Genomic DNA, 21,524 nt, shown 5'->3' on the forward strand with positions numbered 1-21,524 from the left:
AGCTGCCTCTTTTGTTCTAGCAGGCAGGTGTGATCAGCACACGATGTGATTCTGTTTGCTCCCTTCGCAGTGGCCAATATTTCTATATGGGCATCATCAGTATTTACCTAATCATCGTTTTCGCTTTTGTTGGTGTTTCTTGAAAAATGAATAAGCACGTATTTTAGTTGTTCGTTGTTCAGGTGCTAAACATCATGGCTGCTTAAAAAGCCAAAAAACCCTCTTAGTCATTCTTTCAAAACACACCAAAGAAAGTAAAAATTTCCATGCTCTTATTATAGTTTATCAACTCTCATGACTTTAAAAGGAGGGGTGTGGTGGTGGTTGGGTATGTTTTCAGGGAAAGGTTTTTTGCAAACGAGTTTTTCTTCCATAAGGTTTTTATTGGATTCCAAGAATCAGGGAATAATGAAAGTCGGACTTTCCTTTAGTATAATGCATGCCAAATACCCTCTTTATTTTCAGAAGTTGTTCCAGATATGAAATGGGCTTTTATAACTTGGCTGTCTTCATACTTTTGTTGTTCCTAGATCTGAACATACAGAATTTGACATTGATTTGGGAGACTTTTGTTCCTCAGGATATAAAACTTGTGCGAAGAAGAGTCTCTAGTATTTCATTATCATAAGGATTTTAATTATATCTGTAACTTTGGTAAAAGAGTTTTCTAAGAAGAGCAAAAACAAAACAAACAAAATGAATCCACATTTGCCGTACATGCCCTCTGCTTCCCAAAATAATCTCATCTTTTTTTTTTTTTCCATTGACAATAAACCAAAACGTTAATGAAAGGTAATGATAAAAGTTTCCTCAGGGAGAGTTAGTGTCAGGTCCTTAATTATTTGATCTCCCTTGTCTTACTGCTTTGCTAATGTGAGGTACCTGAACAACCCCCAAACTAAGAAAATATGTCAATATTTTCAAATGGTGTCAGAAGGATACAGTAGGTAAATAGGCAAGGAAAGGTGTGAAGTCAAAACAATATGTTTTTTATTTATGAGTCTTGCCTGTACTTTGTTCTTTAACTTTACCTTAGAAAAATCATATTTTTCCTACTACATCTTAACTTGTTCTGTATTATACAAAACCTTACTGCCTGACAAAAGTGGCATATACTTCAACGATAAAAAGTTCTAATTAAATATATTTTAAAATGTACACCAAGTTGAATTTTCTCCACTTTTAAAAATCAAAATAATTCAGAATTCCTACAAATTGATAATAAAGGAGGCAAAACGCAGAACAATTTTAGATATAATTTCCAGTTAAATTTATTATTTTATGTTTTGTGTTGGTGGGAGATTAGATCCAAAAAGACAGACTATTTCAAATATAATAAATTTTGTCATAAGTTTTCTGAAGTTGAGAAAGTTTCGTTAGGTTAGAATGTCTTTAACTTTACTAAATTTCTTCTCTTCAGTTGAGCAATATTTTCTCTGCATACGTGATAACCCAAAGTGAATTGTGTCCAAACATCTTTTAAAAACTCCCTTACTCATTTTACAAAGAATGGCATGGGGGAGGGTTAATAGAAGACAAGCCGATAAGTAATGTAAGTCAGTCAGACTAAACAAAGGAGATGTTCTTTGCATTTGAAATTAATAAAGCTGTTATTGTTTGAAATTCATCTCTGAACCTGTACAGAAAGAATTACCCTCACCTAAAAATGTTCTGTACTTAAGCTGAATGCATTATTGTTGAATAGTTACTAATGTCAGAATTTGAGTTTTCAATATTTGTCAAAAAGCTTGATTAATTTTTTCTTTTGCTACATTCAGTGTAGCATCTCTTAATTCATCGGTTTGCATATAATATTACAAACAGAAGTAGTCATTGTAGGACACCTCTAATTTTTTTCCATTTTAAATTTTCTTTGGAAATCAAACCTTTTTGAGAACAATGTCTTAAAATTGGGATCTTGTAGATCATACTATAATTAGTTTAATATTGTGTATACTTAGTGCATCAATTACTGGTTTTTCAGTTAGAATATAATAAAACATATATAACAAACACTAAAGTTAAATAAAATTTGAATTTGCTTTAATGATTCAGAAACATTCCATCAGCTTAGCATACATTGTGTATCATTGTCTTATGGACTTATGAGAGAGATTATTACGGAATCTTGTTTGAGGAAAGTAGGTTTGTTCTGGAATACCTGGAAATAAATCAAGCCACTAGGAATATAGAATGGTTTCTAATTTGAAATGTGAAAAATCAGAACTTTTTAAAGTTTTGTTCTACAGTCAGTTGGGATAAACTATACATGCAATTGAAAGTTCTTTCCATGAAGCCTAAGCATGTTTGGTATTTTAGAGCCTAATTTACCTTTAGGAGGCTTTTTTCATCTCTGTGTTCTGGCTTTGGCTGAAATGTGAAATCTCCAGAGTTTCAGATTCAGAATCTCAAAAAGGCACAGTGCCCTCATGAGAGAATTCAGTCTTCTACCATAACAATAAAACAATCACTTTGCTGCCTGTGTTGTTATAACAAAGAGAAGCTAAACTTTGGAGAAAGGTCTCTTTGAGTGTGAACACTTTCCTGCAATCCGTAATTTCACATTGGGGGACGTACAAGCCATCCAGTGGCTACCATCTCCTCCTCAACAGCTTGGGAAGCGATGGCGAAAATTCAAGCCCTTTTGGAGGTAGGAGCTCTGTGAAATCTGTTCCCCACCATTGCTGCGAAGGCGGAATCCCCTTCAGTCATGCTACCAGTACAAATGCATGTGTCTGTGCACAAATGGAACACCCTGCTAGCTGGGCTTTTCTCCCACATCAGACATGACTGTCCGACATGGACGCCACTTCCGTGCTGATGCAGAACTTCTGTGGGGTGACCTTGAAGCTCTTCAAAGTAATGTGGATGTCTTCATATAGGCCTTTAATTTTTAACTTGTGCTTCTTGTTTGGGTTTATTACTTAGTGAGCAAACTGAGCACAAGCAAACAAAAGCAGCACATTTTTGGAAGGAAGGATATTTGATATTTGTTATTTTAAAAAGCATATTTGCAGGGGTTTATTTGTATTACTTAAGCATTAAAAAAAATTAATGTTTATTTTTGAGGGGGGCGGTGGGAGGGACAGAGGGAGATAGATGGAGACACAGAGTCCAAAGCAGGCTCCAGGCTCTGAGCTGTCAGCACAGAACCCAACGTGGGGCTTGAACCCACACACTGGGAGATGATGACGTGTGTCAAAGTCAGATGCTTAACCGACTGAGCCACCCAGGATCCCCTATTTTTGTTACTTTAAAAAGCAGTTAAATAGTTTTTGTTGCATTTCCTTATACTATCTGTGGTTTAATGTTTTGTTTTTATTCTTTGTTACATTGTGGGGATGGGCACCATAATCTTTTCAGGGCTGAGGTGCTCTAAAGTTCTGCTGGTATCCTAGGATATGACATTGTCATTTTAGTAAAGAAGCACTGGACCGCTTAATTCTTTTATGATACACATTTTCTTTGTTTATGACGTGGTCAGAAGTTATACATTTATATTTAGTGACTTCTTTTTGAACATTAAATTAATCCCTTTTGAGCCCTGGAACTCTGAGTCTTCTATCAACTATAGCAAACAACTGTTTGGGCCAAAGGAGAGTTAACCACTAATATAGGGACTTAGATGCTGTCTTAATTTTATTGGTGATAACTAAAATCTCCATTGTCACTTGCAGGAAATATGTGATTGAATGGCTGTCTTTTAAAATTAGCTCTGACTTATTCTGTTGTTTTGTGTCTTCATATTCCTTGAGCTACGATCTTGTAGATACCCCAATCTCAATCACTTGCCTAATGCTGGAATGGTTAATATGCATGAAAAACAAGGCAATTTGGAAGTCAGATTTTGCCTCTAAGTCAGTTAATAGCTGACACCTCATTTTGGAGTTTAGGAAGTCTGTATTTATGTGGGGAGCTAGATCTCTCTTGGCTGGAAATGCAACAAAGAAACATTGAATTTGAGGGCCATTTTTGCAAATACTATGATGAAAACTTATGAATCACTCTAAGTATCATTAACCAGAGCCTTCTCAATTGGAATGACGTGGGCTTACCCTACTTTTCTGTTTTGCACATTTTATTGGATGCTTATGCTATTTTGTGCGTAGATTTTTTGCATGTACTCTGGCAAAACCTCTGGAAATCATTAGGATCATATATTGGGTGATTGTCAAATAAGCTACTTTATATCCTCTCTGGAACAAGGATGGAACTAAATAAACAATTGAAAAAATTAAGCAAGGCATATCTATTATAGTAATATTCTCATCTCTCATTTTGGAAATTCCTTATTGTATATAAAAATCTAAATAAATGTGTAATATAATAAATATAAATTTAATTAATTTAAATATAGAAATAAATCTATATAATAAATATGCTCCACATATCAGAGAGAGCATATGGTATTTTTCTCTGATTTCTTTCACTTAGTATAATACCCTCGAGCTCCATCCATGTTTTTGCAAATGGCAAAATTACCTACTTTTTTATGGTTGAATAATATTTCACATATATACTCCATTTACAAATATACACTACATTTTCTTTATCTATTCATCATTCACCCATAGATGAAAACTTAAGGTGTTTTCACATCTTGGTTATTGTGAATAATGCTGCAGGGAACATGGGGATGATATATCTTTTTGAATTATTGTTTTCATTTTTTTTAAATAAAAACCCAGAAGTGTAATTGCTGGATCATGCAGAGTTATATTTTTAGTTTTCTGAGGACCGTCCACACTTTTTTCATAGTGGCTGCACCAATTTACATTCACACTAAACAGTGCAGGGGTCTCCCTTTTCCCCAAAACCTTGCCTACACTTGTTATTTCTAGTCTTTTTGGTAATACCCATTTTAACAGGTGTGAGGTAATAAATGTCTCATTGAGGTTTTGATTTGAATTTCCTTAATTATTAATAATGTAGAGCGTATATTCATGTACCTGTTGGCCACGTCTTTTTTGGAAAATGTCTCTTTAGGTTTTCTGCTCATTTTTTAATCAGAATTTTTATTTTTTGCTCTTGAGTTGTATGAATTCTTTATGTATTTTGGATATTAGCCCCTTATCACATAGATGATTTGCAAATATTTCTCCCTTTTAGTAGGTTTCCTTTTTCTTCTGTTAATCGTTTCCTTTCCTATGCAGAAACTTTTTTGACTGATGTAATCCCACTTGTCTATTTTTGCTCTTATTACTTTTGCTTTTGGTGTCAGATTAAAAAAATCATTGCCAAGACTGATGTCAGAGAGTTTACTGGCTGTGTTTCCTTCTAGAAGTTTTACAGTTTCAAGGATTACATTCAAGTCTTTATTTTGAGTTAATTTTTGTGTATATTTACACTATATATAGGGTATGGGGTCCAGTTTCGTTCTTTTGCATGTGATGGTGCAATGGTCCCAACACTGTTTCTTGAAAAGACTACCCGTTCCCCATTGTGTATTCTTGGGTCCTTTGTCATAAATTAACTAACTGTATATGTATGAGTTTATTTCTAGGCTCTCTGTTCTGTTCCATTGATCAGTGTGTGTGGTTTTTGTACTAATACCACAGTTGTTTTTTTTTTATTACTATAGCTTTGTAATACAGTTTGAAGTCAAGGAGTGTGATACCTCTAGCTTTGTTCTTTCTCAAGATTGCTTTGGTATTTTGGAATCTTTTATGGTTCCATACAACTCTTAAGACTGCTTGTTCTAACTGCCCTTGGAATTTTGATTGTGATTGCATTGAATCTGTAGGTTGCTTTGGGTAGTATGAACATGTTAATAATATTAATTCTTTCAATCCACGAGCATGGAATATTTTCCAATTATTTGTGACTTCATCTATATCTTTCATTAATGTCTTTTAGCTTTCAATATGTAGGTTTTCACTTCCTTGGCTAAATATATTCCTAGGTATTTTAATTTTGGGGATGCAATTGTAAATGGGATGTTTTCTTAATTTCTCTTTCTACTAGTTCACTGTTAATATATGGAAATGCAACAGATTTTTGAGTGATGTTGTATCCTGCCACTTCACCAAATTTGTTGGTTCTAACAAGTTTTGGGGTTTTTTTTAAATTTATTTTTAGAGAGAGGGAGAGACAGAATCCCAAGTGGGCTCCACGCTCTCAGGGCAGAGCCTGAAGTAGGGCTCGAATTCATGAACTGTGAGATCATGACCTGAGCTGATATCAAGAATTGGACACTTAACTAACTGAGCCACCCAGGTGTCCCTGTTTTAACATTTTTTTGATGGTATTTATTTAGGGTTTCCAATATATGATATCAAGTCATCTGCAAATCGTGACTGTTTTATATCTTTCATTTTTTTTCTTTATCTTTTTTTTCTTTTTCTTTCTTTTCTTTTCTTTCTTTTTTTTTTTTTTTTTTTTTTTTTTTTTTTTTTTTTTTTTTTTTTTTTTTTTTTTTTTTTTTTTTTTTTTTTTTTTTTTTTTTTTTTTTTTTTTTTTTTACAATTTGGATACCTTTTATTTCTTTTTCTTGCCTAATTGCTCTGGCTAGGGCATCTAATACTATGTTAAATAAAAATAGCAGCATGGACATCCTTGTCTAGCTCATAATCTTAGAGGAAAAGCTTTCAGTTTTTCATCATCAAGTATGATGTTAGCTGTGCACTTGTCATATATGGCCTTTATTATTTTGAGGTATCTTCCCTCTGTACCTATTTTCTCGAAAGTTTTTGTCAGAAACAGATATTGAATTTGTCAAATGCTTTTTCTGCATCTATTGAAATGATTATATAATGTTTATCCTTCATTCTGTTAAAGTGGTATATCACATTGATTTGCAGCTGTGGAGCCATCTTTGCATCTCTGGAATAAATCCCACTTGATCATAGTGGATGATCTTTTTAGTGTATTGTTGAATTTGGTTTGCTAATATTTTGTTCAGGATTTTTGCATCTATGTTCATAGAAATATTGGCCTGTAATTTTCTTTTCTTCTGGCATCATTTTCTGGTTTTGGTATCAGGGTAAAGCTGGCCTCATAAAATGAGTTTGGAAGAGTTCCTTCATCTTCTATTTGTTTCAGAGGGATTGTGTTAAAACTTTTTTTTTTAGAGTGGTAGAATTCTCCTGTGAGGCTATCTAGATTTTTGTTTGTTGGGAGGTTTTTGATTTCTTACTCTACGTTCTTACCAGTAATTTAGTATGTTCAGATTTTCTATTTCATCATGGTTCTGTTTTGATACGTTGTATGTTTCTAAGAATTTATCCATTTTTTTCTAGGTTATTCAGTGTGTTAGTATATACTTTTTCATAGTAGTCTCTTAAGATTCTTTTTTATTATCACTATTAGTTGTTTCATTTATTTCTGCTCTTATCTTTGTTATTTCCTTCCATCTTCTAACTTTGGACTCTGTTCTTCTTTTTTCTAGTTCTTGATGTCTAAAGTTGGGTTGTTCATTTGACACATTTCTTGTTTCTTGAGGTAGGCATTTATCACTATGATCTACCTTCATAGAACTGCTTTTGCTGCATTCCACAAATTTTAGTGTGTTTCATTTCTCTTTTCATTGCCTCTTTGATCTATTATAGTGTACATTAACTATAAGGATATATTACCTTGCATTTAAGAAATTATTTTAATCGTAAAAATTTTGCAGTTGATCTCTCCCCAACTCTACTTTAATAGGTACTGAGGTAAAAGCCAACAGAAGGTTGTCATGAAACGAATGAATGCCAACCAAAAACTCACCCGCAAAACCAGCTCAGCATCTATAGCTGCAGTTATCACTTGTAGGAATCGATAGGGCCCGTATTTGCTTGACTTGTCACTGTTGTTTCCAGAACTTAGAATTTGGGTCAAGAAGATATTTGCAAGTCATATATCCATTAATGGGTTAACAAGCAAAATATATTATTAAAAAAACAAATAATCTGATCAAAAAAAAATGGGCAAGGGACATGAATACACATTTTTGTCCAAAGAAGACAGACAGGAGGCCAACAGACACATGAAAGATGCTATAGTTACAGAAGTAATACAGCATTGTTCTTTATTTGCATGTGGAGGCACATACATTTTTCACAGACCCTGAAGGAGTTCATAAAGCATGTTTTGTCAGAGAATATGATGCTCAAAGACAAAGAAAAGGAAATTTACTCTGATTTTTTAAAATCATAACCCATTTACTCCTCAGTTAGTTCATACCGACCTATTCTCATGTTTTCATTTATTGTATCCCTAAGAATCAAGATATTTTTAGATAGAGGAAAAGGCACTATGTCATGATATTTAGAAGTAATTTTAAACTTTGGCATGAGACAATATACAACAGACTGTAAACTGGCTTTTTGTCCATGGAAGTCTATAAAGAAACACACTGGAAAGGGTGGTTCACTGTGGTAAGGCTTGACATTATCGGTAAACCTTTAATGTAATTTTAGAATTGGGTCTTGTACAAGTCAATGCAAAAGTAAAAGGATTTTTTTTCTAACAGATTTTGTTTCAGAAACATTTTTTTAATCCTCTAATTTTTTTCAAGACATAAGATTCAGTAAAGTTCTTAAATGTTCAAATTGAGAATAGAATTCAGAGTAATGGAGTAGAAGATTAGGAATGTGTTTTCTTGGTAAATTACTCTTAAAATTTTTCTAAATGTTTATTTATTTTTGAGAAAGAGAAAGACAGAGTGCACTGGGAGGAGGAGCAGAGGGAGAGGGAGACGCAGTTGAACTCACAGATGCAAGATCATGACCTGAGCTGAAGTCAGACACTTAACCAACTGAACCACCCAGGTGTCCCTTGGCAGATTACTCTTTTTTTTTAATGTTTTATTTACTTTTGATACAGAGAGAGACAGAGTATGAGAGGGGGAGGGGCAGAGAGAGAAGATACAGAACTGGAAGCAGGCTCCAGGCTCTGAGCCAGCTGTCAGCACAGAGCCTGACACGGGGCTCGAACCCACAAATGTGAGATCTGACCTGAGCCGAAGTCAGAGGCTTAACCGACTGAGCCACCCAGGCACCCTGGCAGATTACTCTTAAAAAGCCAGAAGGGCACGTGGCCCTCAGCTCCTTATTCTTATAGACTGCATATGGGTGCTTGGTATAACCCACACTTTGTAGAAGTTGATCTGCATAGCAGTTAGCACCATGCTCAGCCTCTATGATGGTTGTAGGCTGATCACTTGTAATATTACTTTTGGAAGTAAAAAGATAATTTAAGAATGTCTTATAAGGTCATGACAGAAGGAGATTTTTTCCATATCTCCCCCAGTTACCTACCCTGTTGGGCAACAAATAATATTAATTGAATGCCCACTGGTTGTTGGATTCAGAAGTAAATATTACATTCCAGGAGACAGGGTATGGGTTTAGTCGACTTTAAATGGGTAAAAACTGCCATTTGCCTTGCAGGGAGTGGGAAAGATACACCATGCTACACCAAGGACAATAAACATCTGTCTATAGGTGGATTTTTCTCTTATGGATATTTAATGAACATCTATTGTGTGCCTGGCTCTAGACTAGATGCTGTGGAAGGTAAAATAGTGAATCGTTTTACAGTGGTTTTGCATTAAAAATGAACTTTGCTTTCCCCAAACTTTTCTTTTCATAAATACATGTAATTTTATAGTCTTATGAAGATTACTTGAGGCAGATTACGTTACTCAGTGTGACAACTCAAGTGTCTTGGGAGTTCAAAGTCATGAACTAATGTTTCCAACCATTGTAGGGAGCATGGTGGGATGGGAAGAACAGGAACTTTGGAATTAAAATTGTCCCCTGAATCAAGACTCCATGTTTTACAATGATCACGAGGCTCATGTAGAGCATGAGCAAATCCGCCACCTTCTCTGGAACTCAGCACAATCCTACCCACGCCAGTTGTAAATGTCAGATGGGAGAGCACTCTTGGCAAGTAGCAGGTGCTTGATACCATCGAGGGCGTCTTCATTCTCCTTTCTCGTCTAGCTAGGTTCATCTGAAAGACTCGCCACAGGAAGTATCATCTGACGTGGATCCAGGTAGAAATGTGTTGATTTTTTTTACACTGCACTCCTCTAAAAACTTATGATGACAAAGTTCTAGATCAAGATAAAATGCACAAGATTAGAATGATAGAGATTATGTAAAAAGAGGCAAGGAAAGGTATTTTCAAGTCTTAGGACAGAAGGTAGTCACTTTTGTTCTAAGGCTTTTGATCTAAAAAGAAATGTGGTTTGGAATTTGTTACATAGTTTATAATAGTGATATGAGAAAGGACACAAATGTATCATTAGAGATTGCTTTTCCCCAACACTTTATATCTTAGTCCTTTGTATTCCCATCCTACAAATGTTTTTCCCACTTGCCTTTTTATAGTGGTCCTACTTTTGGAAGCCTCCAACTTGTGTGTCTCCCTTGAAAATTGTCTGTGTCCCTTACTTTTTCTAGCTTTCTACATTTATCAACTTGATTCATTCCTGGAAACTTATTTCTTACTTTAAAAATGTGTCTTTGGCCCCACATTCAGATACTTCCTTCAACTGAGAGTCCCTTCTTTCTCAGGAAATGGACTGCAAAATTCCTCCTTAACTTCTCCTGCAACCGGGTTTCTGTCTCCACTTGAAACAATACTCATTTAAGTTCATGACTTTTTATGATCTGAGTCCAGTGGTTGGTTCTTGTCCATTCTAGTCCTGCTCCCATGTTCTGGAGCATTTGTTTGATCCAAATGACCATGCTCTACTTAAAACTCCACTGCTTTTTTTAAGGTTTTATTTTATTATGATAAGAATACTTAACATGAGATTTGCCCTCTTAAGAAATTAAGTGAATACTGTTAGTGTTGCACAGCAGCTCTCTAGAATTTATTTATCTTGCTTGACTGAAATTTTATGCCTGTTGATTAGCAACTCCCCATTTCCCCTTTGCCCCAGCCCCTAGCCACCACCAGTTCACTTGGATTCTGTGATGTTGACTATTTTAGATCCCTCACATAGGTAGAAGCGTGAAACATGTGTCTGTCTGTGACTGGTTTATTTCACTTAGCATATCCTCAGAGTTCACTCATGTTGTTGCATATTGCAAAATGTCTTTTCTTTTTGAAGGCTGAATAGTATTCCATTGCACACCCACGCCATGCTTGCCTTGTGCATTCATCTATTAGTGGACATTTAGGCTGTTTCCACATTTTATTTATTGAGAAAAGTGCTAGTGAACACGGGAAGACAGATGTCTCTTTAATATTTTGATTTCAGTTCTTTTGGATAAATACCTAAGAGTGAGATTGCTGGATCATATGGTGGTTTTATTTTTAATTTCTTGAGAAATAGTGGCCACACCATTTTGTATTTCTACCAATAGTGTGCAAGGATTTGGACTTGCCCACGTTTTCCAAAACACTTGTTGCCTTTTGTTTACTTAATGATAGCCATCCAGATAGGTGTGAAGTGATATCTTATTGTGATTTTTATTTGCATTTCCTGAAACTTTTTTTATATGCCAGCTGGCTTTCTGTGTATTTTCTCTGCAGAGACTCTACTCAAACCCATAGCCCATTTTTAAGTCAGGTTAGTAGTTGTTTTTGTTTTGCTTTGCTACTAAGTTGTAGTTTTCTTTTTTCTCTTGGAGATTAGCCCGTTCACAGCATATGGTTTGCAATTGTTTTCTCACATCCCATTGGTCACAATTTTACCCTCTTAATTGTTATCTGTTGCTGAGCAGACACTTTAGTTTGATATCGTTTCACTTGCTTTCTGCTTTTGTTGCCTGTGCTTTTGAAAGCAGGGCCTTTTCCTAGTAATCCAGGGACATTATGTTTCCTTTCAATTGCTTCTTCCCTTTACTTAACCAGATTTTTATCTTTAGTTCTCTATGTGTTTGCAGCCCCGCTGTGACTTCAAGTTCAGTTACCTTTTGTTATTCTTAGGTAGGCGCCTTTGGAACAGATCTCTTTCATAATGTTTCATGCACCCAACTACTTTTTGGACAAGGTTCCCTGTGCATCCCATGAGTGGCTCAAATTTAACATTTCCAAAATTTGATTCATTGTCTTCTCTACCAGACTTGAGTTTTCCTCTGCATGACATAGCTTGGGGACAGACTCCCTTGGTTAGAGTAACCCCTGAGTCCTTTCTCCAGAACCCTGTCCTCACCTTCCGCATTCTCATCCGTCATCTTCTTTCAAGTCTCTTGAATTCACTATCCACGCACCCCCAGTTCCCATTACACTTATTGAGCTCTAGACTTTATTTTTTTTTGTCTGTAATTTTGCAAAAACCTTATAATTGCCGCTCTTCTGTACTTGCTGTGTCTTTCTCTAATTTTACATATCAGTACATTTTATGACACAAATCTGACTTTCTGAAAAACTGCTGATAATAAGTAATCAGGCCATAAGCAGTGAGTTATTACCCATATTCTGTGTCATTGCTTTAAGTGTTATTCAGTATCAGACATGAGGTTCCCTTTCTTTTCCTTTCTTTCATGCACTATATTGCTCTTTCTTCTGCCAAGCCTTCTGTGTCCACCCTACAAAGCCTTGTTTGTCCTGTGTGTCCAGACTCTTCTGTGCATCTTATCAGATTCCTGCAGGTGGAGTGGGACACCTCTACTTCTATTATGATTGCTGCTTTATGTTGTGTTTACATTTGTTTGTACACCCCCCCCAAAGAAACAGTTAAATTATTTAAATGAAGAATTTACTACTATAATCCAACGTCTTTTTTTGCTTGACACGCTCAAGAAAGCATAGGATATCAGTGCTTATACACTGCTTATTCAGCTTCACTTCACTTTTACTTATGAAATAGGGCTAAGACAGTAAGTCATTTGCCCACGGTTCCAATTAGTTATTGGCTGATGGCAGTCAGAACTCACTTCTTTTCATGGATCAAAGCTTAAATCAGTACAATCCCACTATATCATTAGTACTTTTTCTCCTGGCTGTCCTCCCTACACCTGGTAAGTAAAACAATTCACAATGGTACAATGCCTGGTGAAAAAATGAACTTTGGCCTTGTCTGTACTTGGCCAAGTGTTTATGAGCATGCACTGCCTTGCAGAGAAAGAAGTGAGAACTCTGAGCTGAGACCCTTTAACTGGACTGAGTTTGGGCCTCCTGGCACTCACAGTGGCTGCCACACTTGAGTCCCTGGGGGCGGTTGTGACAACTGTAGCTGCTGGGACCTGGGGCAATGGGTGGGGGGCGAGCAGAGGATGGAGGCGGATCCTGAGTGACTGTCGCCAGAATGGGAATGTGCTTGGGGCAAGATGTCAGCTGAGAGTTTTCAGGACTGTGGTTTTAGGGCACTGACGAAGGAGGGGGTGTCCTCTGTGACAAGTTGTCACACATGCTAGAGCTCTGTAGCCCCATCTTGTCTTTCACTCCGTCTTTTCTCGAGGGTCATATGCTGTGCATTGGTACAGGTCAGGAACCCACTCGGTACAAAGTCACAGGTGTAATGGAAACACAGAGAACACTCTCTTTTCACAAAGCTCTGGGAGGAAGGACTAGTTGTGAGAGAAATGATAGTCAGCCTAACTTGTGTTTTTCCTAGCTTTATTACTGTACGTGCAGGATCCTGTGGTATCTGAAATGATACACAGTAACACAGAGTCCTAGTGAAATTTCAGTGTATTGATGTGGACACTGAATTTATTGTGCACCTAGTTCCAGGAAAGTTTTAAGAGGCCTTGCACCTGAATAGGTTACAATTTGTTAAATTTTAAAAGACACTGGTATATCAAATTTTCTTTCTTTGTTAAATATATGGATTCCCTACAGTGAGGGTGAGGGGCCCCTTGGAAAAGAGTCGGTCTTAACTAGCCTGGGTTAGGCCGCGACTGTCCCCACAGCCACATGCGGTTGTTTTTGTTCATCACTCCAGTATCTCAGGTTCTTTTCACAATGACTGCCTGCATCTAAAGTTTCCTCTCCATTTAAATTCTTGTCCCTCTCCATATTTACAAGGTCCGTTTTTGCAGCATATGGCTGCAATTTAATAATGCAAAGCATTCCTCTCCTCACAGCTGGAAAGCTGGGGTTGTTCTGTATCACAGATAGAGTGGACTTGCTCCAGGCCAGTTAAAATCATTGCACTTGCAGAAGCTAAGCTTGCTGGATGTATTGTCCTGTACAGTGGCGCCCAGGGGATATCCACTTGCATATTAGAGCATCATGCTTGGAAAGAGGGATCGATTATATGGGAATATATTGCAAGCAGAATAAAAAACGAAGGAGAGAGACAGACATGTATCTCTCTAAATTTTAATCCATTTCTACCCTACAGAAGAAGACTGTGACTTAAAGTTATTAGGTAAAAATCCTACTCCAGTTTCATTTCTTTTTCTGTAATTGTAAAAGAATATCAAGGTATGGCGTATTTTAGCAAGTATGTTTATTTGGTAATTTGAGTCTTGTTGGCTTTTGCATACTGTTATTGATGATAGAAGAATTGCAGCTTAAAGTCAGGTTTTGATTTTCAACGTTGTTATAAATCTTTTTGAATCTTTTGACTTGTATGCTGCTCTTCTGGGACCATGCATGCACTCTTTCATTTTATTTTACATAATAGAACCAGGAACATACTCTTCTTTGCACTGAAATATTCTTAATTCTTGAACCCAATAAAGCTATTTCCCTTTCCTCCCAATCCCAATTCTATCCCACAGGCTTATTCATGTCCCCAGGGCATTCAGGAAGAAGAACCTAGAAAGACCACTTGTCTTGCAGATTTGATCTTATTAAAATCATCACATGCACTTGTTAATGACCTGAAACAGGGTACCCCCCACCCCACACACGTCGTATGGTTTTATGTACATGAAATGTCTAAAGGAAGCAAATCCATAAAAAAAGAAAGTAGGTTAGTGGTAGCAAGTTACGCACCAATAATGAGTATGGGAGCTTCTTTTTAAGGTGATGAAGATGTTCTGGAATTAGATAGGGGTGATGGTTGTACAGCTCCCCGAATATACCCAAAAACTACTGAAGTTTACACCTTAAACGTGTATATGAATTATATCTCAAATAAGATGTAGTTTTTTGTTTGTTTGAAGTATTTACGAGCCATTGGGGGAACAGGGTTTGGAACTTGGGGCGAGGATAGATATTTGGGGGCACTTATCCCGGGAGGGAGTCAGAGACCTCGGAGGATCAAAGAAGAGGCTCCAGGCACAGGTGTTGTCCGGTGCACTGCCCTGGGCTGCGTTGTATCTTGGTGAGGTCCCTGACTCTGATAAAGTTCAGAAGTCCCTGGCAGGTATGGATGACAAGGGACACAATGTCTTGTAAGATACTGGCTCTTTTGTTTATTTTGTGGCACTTTTTTTTAATGTGGGGATTTTTAGTTTCAAAATTTGGTATTTTGGATTGCAATAATTTGCTGACTTGAGTTACTCTCTAAGAGAACAGTGCTTTCTAAGTAAGTAAGCAAGGAATAGAAGATGGTTGGGGCATAACAGAGCATTCTGCTGTCTAATACTTAATATGTCCTAATTGATATCCAGAAATAACCCACATAAATTACACGACTTTGCATAGTGTTGACAGGTGAAGAAAGGCTTATCTATGAGTTTCTAAGAGAACATGTAGAAAGATGAGCAAAGGGATTAGAAAGGGCCATTGGGGGGCTACTCTTATAGCAGATGAGGAAGGCAAATATTTTAAAAAGAAGATAGTTGGTGCTGAATCTTAATGCATTTTGATTTTCTTAAATATATTTACACTCTGTCCTTTTAACTAAAACACTAGTTATTAGTAACTATAATTACTAGATTATTAGTAACTAGTTATTAGTAACTAGAGTTACTAGATCATTGTAGTAATTTTCCTAATCTCTGTAGCTCATATTTTTGCCTTGGGTCTTAATCCCTGTGAAAATCCACTGTAGGCCCATGGTGATTTCCACAATCTGCAAATCTAATTATTTTATTCCCTTCCTTATAAGTTTCAAAAATGTCTACTCTAGGCTAAGCCTGATCTTTAGCACGGCATCTAATACAGCCCTTGGTGACGTGGTCCCTGCTTTTCCTTTCATTGCACACATGACCTTGCAGTTAGCCTTAGCCGTAACCCTGTGCCTCTCCATTGTGTCTCTGCCCATGTTGTTTTTCTGACTAAACTGTCTGTTCTTCATGACACTCATTGGTGAGCCTTCTCCAGGTCCTCTCTTTACTACAGTTTACAATAATAGCACTTACTGCATTTTTACCACTGTTTAGTTATCCATTTCCCTTAGTGGATTCTGGACACCTTCGGGTGAGGATTGGACCCTTCCATTTGTAAATTTAACATCTGAGACAAACATCTGGCCGGAGACAATGTTTGGCAATGTTCAAAATTTATGAGATAGAAGCTTAGACCAGTTATAGGCTAAATAAATGGCAACGAGTTTGTGCAGTTTGACCATCCCCTTCCCTAGAATTCGACCTAAGCCAGGAAAAGCATGATGTTTAGTGGAAACAATTACAGTGGGCCTTTTCTGCATTGTCAGTACACTGTGCTTCAGACATGACTACTTGGGGGATATCATGCACTCCTAACTTTGCATAGCGTAGTCTGACAAAATCCGTAGGGAAGTATCAGCCTGAGAAATGTAATGCTAGAGTATGATTATTTATTCAGACTACCAGACTCAAATGGATTATAGTTCTGTTCTCCTAACCTGATGAATTGTGAAGAAGGCCTTTTTGCTGTTTTCATGCTTTTGTTTAGTGAGTGTACTTTAATGTTGTTAGAGATTACATGATTGTGAATGAAGGAACGGGTCAGATATCTTTCTAGAAGTTGCAAAATAAATATATGACTCATTAAATGAATGTTTCGATTCATCTGTGATTCTTTTTATGATGTGGAAATCTTATTACCTTAATAGTTTGGAGACCACTACATGTAGATCACTTGCTCAAGAAGGTCATTTTTCTCTTTATTGAGATGTAGCTGACACACAATATATTGTATAGTTAGCTATAGTGTGTATATCTAAACACACACAAATATATAGAGGGGGAAAAAGGGAAATGATAAACATATATATCGTCATAACCAAGATGATGAGCATTTTCGTAAATCTCAGAAGTTTCTAATGACCACTTTAAAATCCATTCCTTTATAGGGGCACCTGGGTGGCTCAGTTGTTTAAGCGTCCGATTTCGGCTCAGGCTATGATCTCACGGTTTGTGAGTTCAAGCTCTGCATTGGGCTCTGTGCTGACAGCTCAGAGCCTGGAGCCTGCTTTGGATTCTGTGTCTCCCTCTCTCTCTGCTCCTCTTCCATGGGCACCCTGTTTCTCTCTCTCTTAAATGTTAAAATAATGTTTTAAATCCATTCCTTTCTCTACCCCCATCCTCAGATGACCTCTGATCTGCTTTCTGTCACTGTAGATTCGTTTACTTTTCTAGAATTTTATATAAATAGTATCATATAGCATGTATCCTTTTGTGTCTAGCTTCTTTAATCTAGCATGAAAACTATGATTTATCCATGTGATTCCATTGATCAATAGTTTATTAGTTTTTACTGCTGACTAGTATGCCATCATATGGATATACCACATATGGTGTGAGGTAAGCGCTGATATCCTTTTTAAGAATATGTGGATATCTAGTTAATCCATACCATTTGTTTAAAAGATATTTTTTTATTCCTCCACTGAGTTGCATAGCTACTTCTCAAATAGTAACAACCACATACTTAAGTGTCTATATCTGGTCCATCTCATTGGCCTTTATGACTTATCTTTTGCCAGCATCAAAGTATTTTCTTATTGTCCCTCAGTCTGTGATATGTCTATGTAACAACTTTTTTAAAGTTAATTTTTAGATCCTGTGTATTTTCATACAGATAGGATCAGCTTGCCAATTTCTACAAAAGAAATTTTCAGAAAAACAAAACAAAACAAAACAAAACAAAAAACCCTACTAGAAGTTTGATTGAGAATGGTGAGATTTAAAGCCAGGCCTTTCTGGCCCCCAGCAGAATGACCGGCATTGGCTGTCTGACACAAAGTCCACATGACTTGCTTAACTTCTGATCCATTTCTCCTAGTTCTTCACTAAAATTTGCATTAAAATATGTAAAAACTTAACTTTTTTAAAAACTTTTTTAAAGCACACTAAAACTGAGACTAAAGGATAACCTTTATTAGAGCCTCTCATAATTACATGAACTGTAGTTAAACTGGATTTAAAATTGGCTGCTTTCCTGCCTTCTTCTCCATCTTCTATAGCCGTGAGGGTTCTTTGAGGAATTATGACCTTTAAGTTTGATTCTCCCTACCCTCGTCCCCTAAATTCAGAGGTTTTTCTATATTAACCTAAAAGGCTCTAAACCCAGAGAACAGCAGGGTGAGGAAATGTGGATGAAGAGAGACTGAGGAGCAAGAGTGTGGGAAGGCATATAGCAGTCTACTTCCTTTTCCTGATGCAAATCCTTAGAAAATTCTCTACTCTGGGCCAGAGTCTAACTTCTTCACACCAGAGAGAAGACCCTTTGAAACTCAGTCTCATCTGTCCTAGAGCCACACATTATAGAAAGTGAGAGCTTTCATGTACTACCTGGTAGGATCTTACAGAGCCAGCTGATGGAGTGAGAAAGAGGCTCATCAGATGACGGCCAGCAATCACTGGGAACTGGCGAGGAGCTGTGCGTAGCAACTTTGACCACCACCGTCGTGAGTACTGCAACCCTGCCATTCCCAGTGAACCTTAGGAACCCAAGCACTTTACATGCACTTTCTTATTCAATCTTCACCTCACATCTTTGAATTCAGGATTATTATTATTCTTCCCATTTTACAAATGGGAATGGAGGGGGTAGAAAGTTTAAGTACTTATTCAAAGCCATTAATAAAAAAGGAACAAATTTGGAAAGTGAACTGAGATAGAGTTCACAGGGCTTAACACACAGGCTTGTTTATAATAAATAATAAATGATAGCAGTGATTATAGTATCAACATCATCATTACTGCTATTATTATTGATTTATATTAAAGTTAGGTAATTTGCCCAAACTTTATTGCCAGTAAATGATAAGACAGGAATTCAAAGTCGATTATGTGAATTCTAGAGCCCTCAACCTCACCCTGTATTGAAATCTTTACTTACCATGGCCAAGAGAAAGCCAAACACTTTCTGAGGCAAACTCTGATGCTCTATAGACTGCCCTCTAAGCAAAAGGAAAATGATCACAAGAGTACACCCTTGGTGAGAACATGGGGAAAGGCTCATCGTCAAGAACATATCTTTGAAAATGAAGCACTGGAAGAGAATCTCAGGGAAAAGAATTTGTTTACTTAGATGAAAAGAGTTACATGGGAAAATGAACAGATTAAAAAAAACCAAACAGCTTCAGTGAACAGAGTGCCATGTGAGATAAGCAGAAATAGCAGGAAATCTAAAGTTGCTTTCATATAATTTAAGTCTGCATTATAGGAAATATGAAACAGAATTGGTATTGTGAAAATAATCACTGATGTAGAGGACAGACTCGAGATATTTGCTCCAAAACCAGAAGAAAAGAACAGAGAAGTTAAACGAATGACAAAAAAGTTTATGGTGCGAGAACAGAATTTGAGTATTAATTTATGTATTCTTGGTGAGAAATCAGAGAATTAGGAGAGAAATAGAATCAAAGACAAATTAAGAAAACTTTAATGAGTTAAAAATGATCTAAACATTTAGATCAAAAGGACTAAGTATATCTAGACAACAGTAATAGTATGTAAATACATCTTACTGAAATTTTTGTATTTTGTGGATGAAAACAAGAATCTTGTAATCCTGGAGGAAAAATAATTTACCTGTACTCCCCTCAACATTAAATAACAGAAGACTGGGGGAAAACAGAATTATGATGAAATTTTTTATTTATTTGAGAGAGAGAGAGAGAGAGAATCCACGCAGCACAGAACCCAGTGCAGGGCTCGATCCCACACCCCTGGGATCATGACCTGAGCTGAAATCAAAACTCTGATGCTCAACTGACTAAGCTATCTGGGCACCTCATGATGAAACTATTTTTATGTTTAATGAGTTTTATATGTGGTCAGAGTCAATAGAAATATATTCGTTATAATTTTTTCACCTCACAAAATAGAGTGTTTTAGTTTCTTTGTAAAAATTTTACTTAAAAACCTATACCATGGATGAAGTGATATACCAAAATAAAATTTAGGAACAAGAGAGTTCCCAGATATATGCCTATAGATATAAACATAGTTATAGATGTAAACTAATAATGAGAATAGTAATTGAACAGAATTATGTCTAAGTAATTATTATTCTGAATAAGATTACAGACATAAATGCCAATGTAAAAGACTAAGTCTTGAATATATATAAGTGAGAATTTAGTAACAATTATCTGAGTCCCAAATTCCAGATTGTGTTTTTTTTAATTATGATAAAATACACATAAAATTAAATTTACTATCTTAATCATTTATAAACATACAGGTTAGTAGTGTTAAATTTCTCTGTATTGTCACACAGCCAATCTCCAGAACTTTCTCATCTTACAAAACTGAAACTTTGTACCCCTCAAACAACAACTCTCCATTCCCCTTCCCCCCATCCTTTGTAATCCACCATTCTACTTTGTTTCTATGAGTTTAACTTCTCTAGATACTTCACCTAAGTGAAATCATAGAGGGTTGTTTTTTTTTTTACTGATTTATTCACAGATTAAGGGTTTGAGGGGGTTGAATCTGAATGGCAGATTTATTTTCCCCTTTTAGTACAACTTGTGTTTTGTTAAACAGTCTATTAATTGCTTTCTTCCTCTGTTTTTACTTAGATTTGTTATTAGGAAAGTTTATTTTACTTTTCCTGTTGCTGTCAAGTGCATTTTCAGTGTCAATTGATAAGGCCATGTGTTTTTCCTTTTTTTCTTTATCATATTGATAGATTTTGTAAGCGTAAACCACACTCATGCATGGAATAAAACCTTAATGATAATAGTGTCTTGTTTTTTTGGAAAACATTTGTATATTCAATTTGAATATATGAATTTGAAACTATTCCATTTTCTTTAGGACCTTTGAAGTCATATTTATATGTGTGGTTGGTTTTTGGTTGCTTTGTTTTCTTGCTTTGGGTTGATGAGGGATTTAAGTTTTGTTGGCCTAATAGAGGCTCAGGAGAGAGATTTCTTCATAAGGAAACTTGTCAGCATTTGCTAAAGTCTGGGAGAGTATAAATATCATTGGAATTTAAAGGCTATGGGAAAGATAAAATCCAGCTCTAACATCGTCCCCCACCTCTATACCTGGTGCCATTTTAAAGCTGGTTTTTAAACCACCTTTAAAGTCTCTTCTAGGGTTTTCCAATTTTAAAGTGCATATGAATCACCTGTGGTCTTGTTAAGCTGCAGATGGTGATTCTGAGGGTCTGGGTTGACCCTGAACTTCTGTGTGCCTACCAGGTGCCCCAGTAATGCCAGAGCTGTTGGTCCTGGGGCCACATTTTGAATTGCAGGATGCTAACCCAGTGGTTCCCAGACGTCGCTGCGTATTTGAATCCGCAGGGGAACTTTAAGAACATCCTCATGTCTAGGACACATCCATACCAATTAAATCAGAATA

General features: G+C 36.4%; 1 protein-coding gene across 9 annotated transcripts in view; it reads left to right on the forward strand.

Annotated features, from left to right (window-relative positions):
- The window catches only part of NFIB (nuclear factor I B), a 445,780-nt gene that overhangs the window by 344,498 nt on the left and 79,758 nt on the right, over positions 1–21,524 (forward strand). The window lies entirely within an intron of this gene.

Source organism: Suricata suricatta, chromosome 13 (genome assembly GCF_006229205.1).
Source record: "Suricata suricatta isolate VVHF042 chromosome 13, meerkat_22Aug2017_6uvM2_HiC, whole genome shotgun sequence".
NCBI lineage: Eukaryota > Metazoa > Chordata > Mammalia > Carnivora > Herpestidae > Suricata > Suricata suricatta.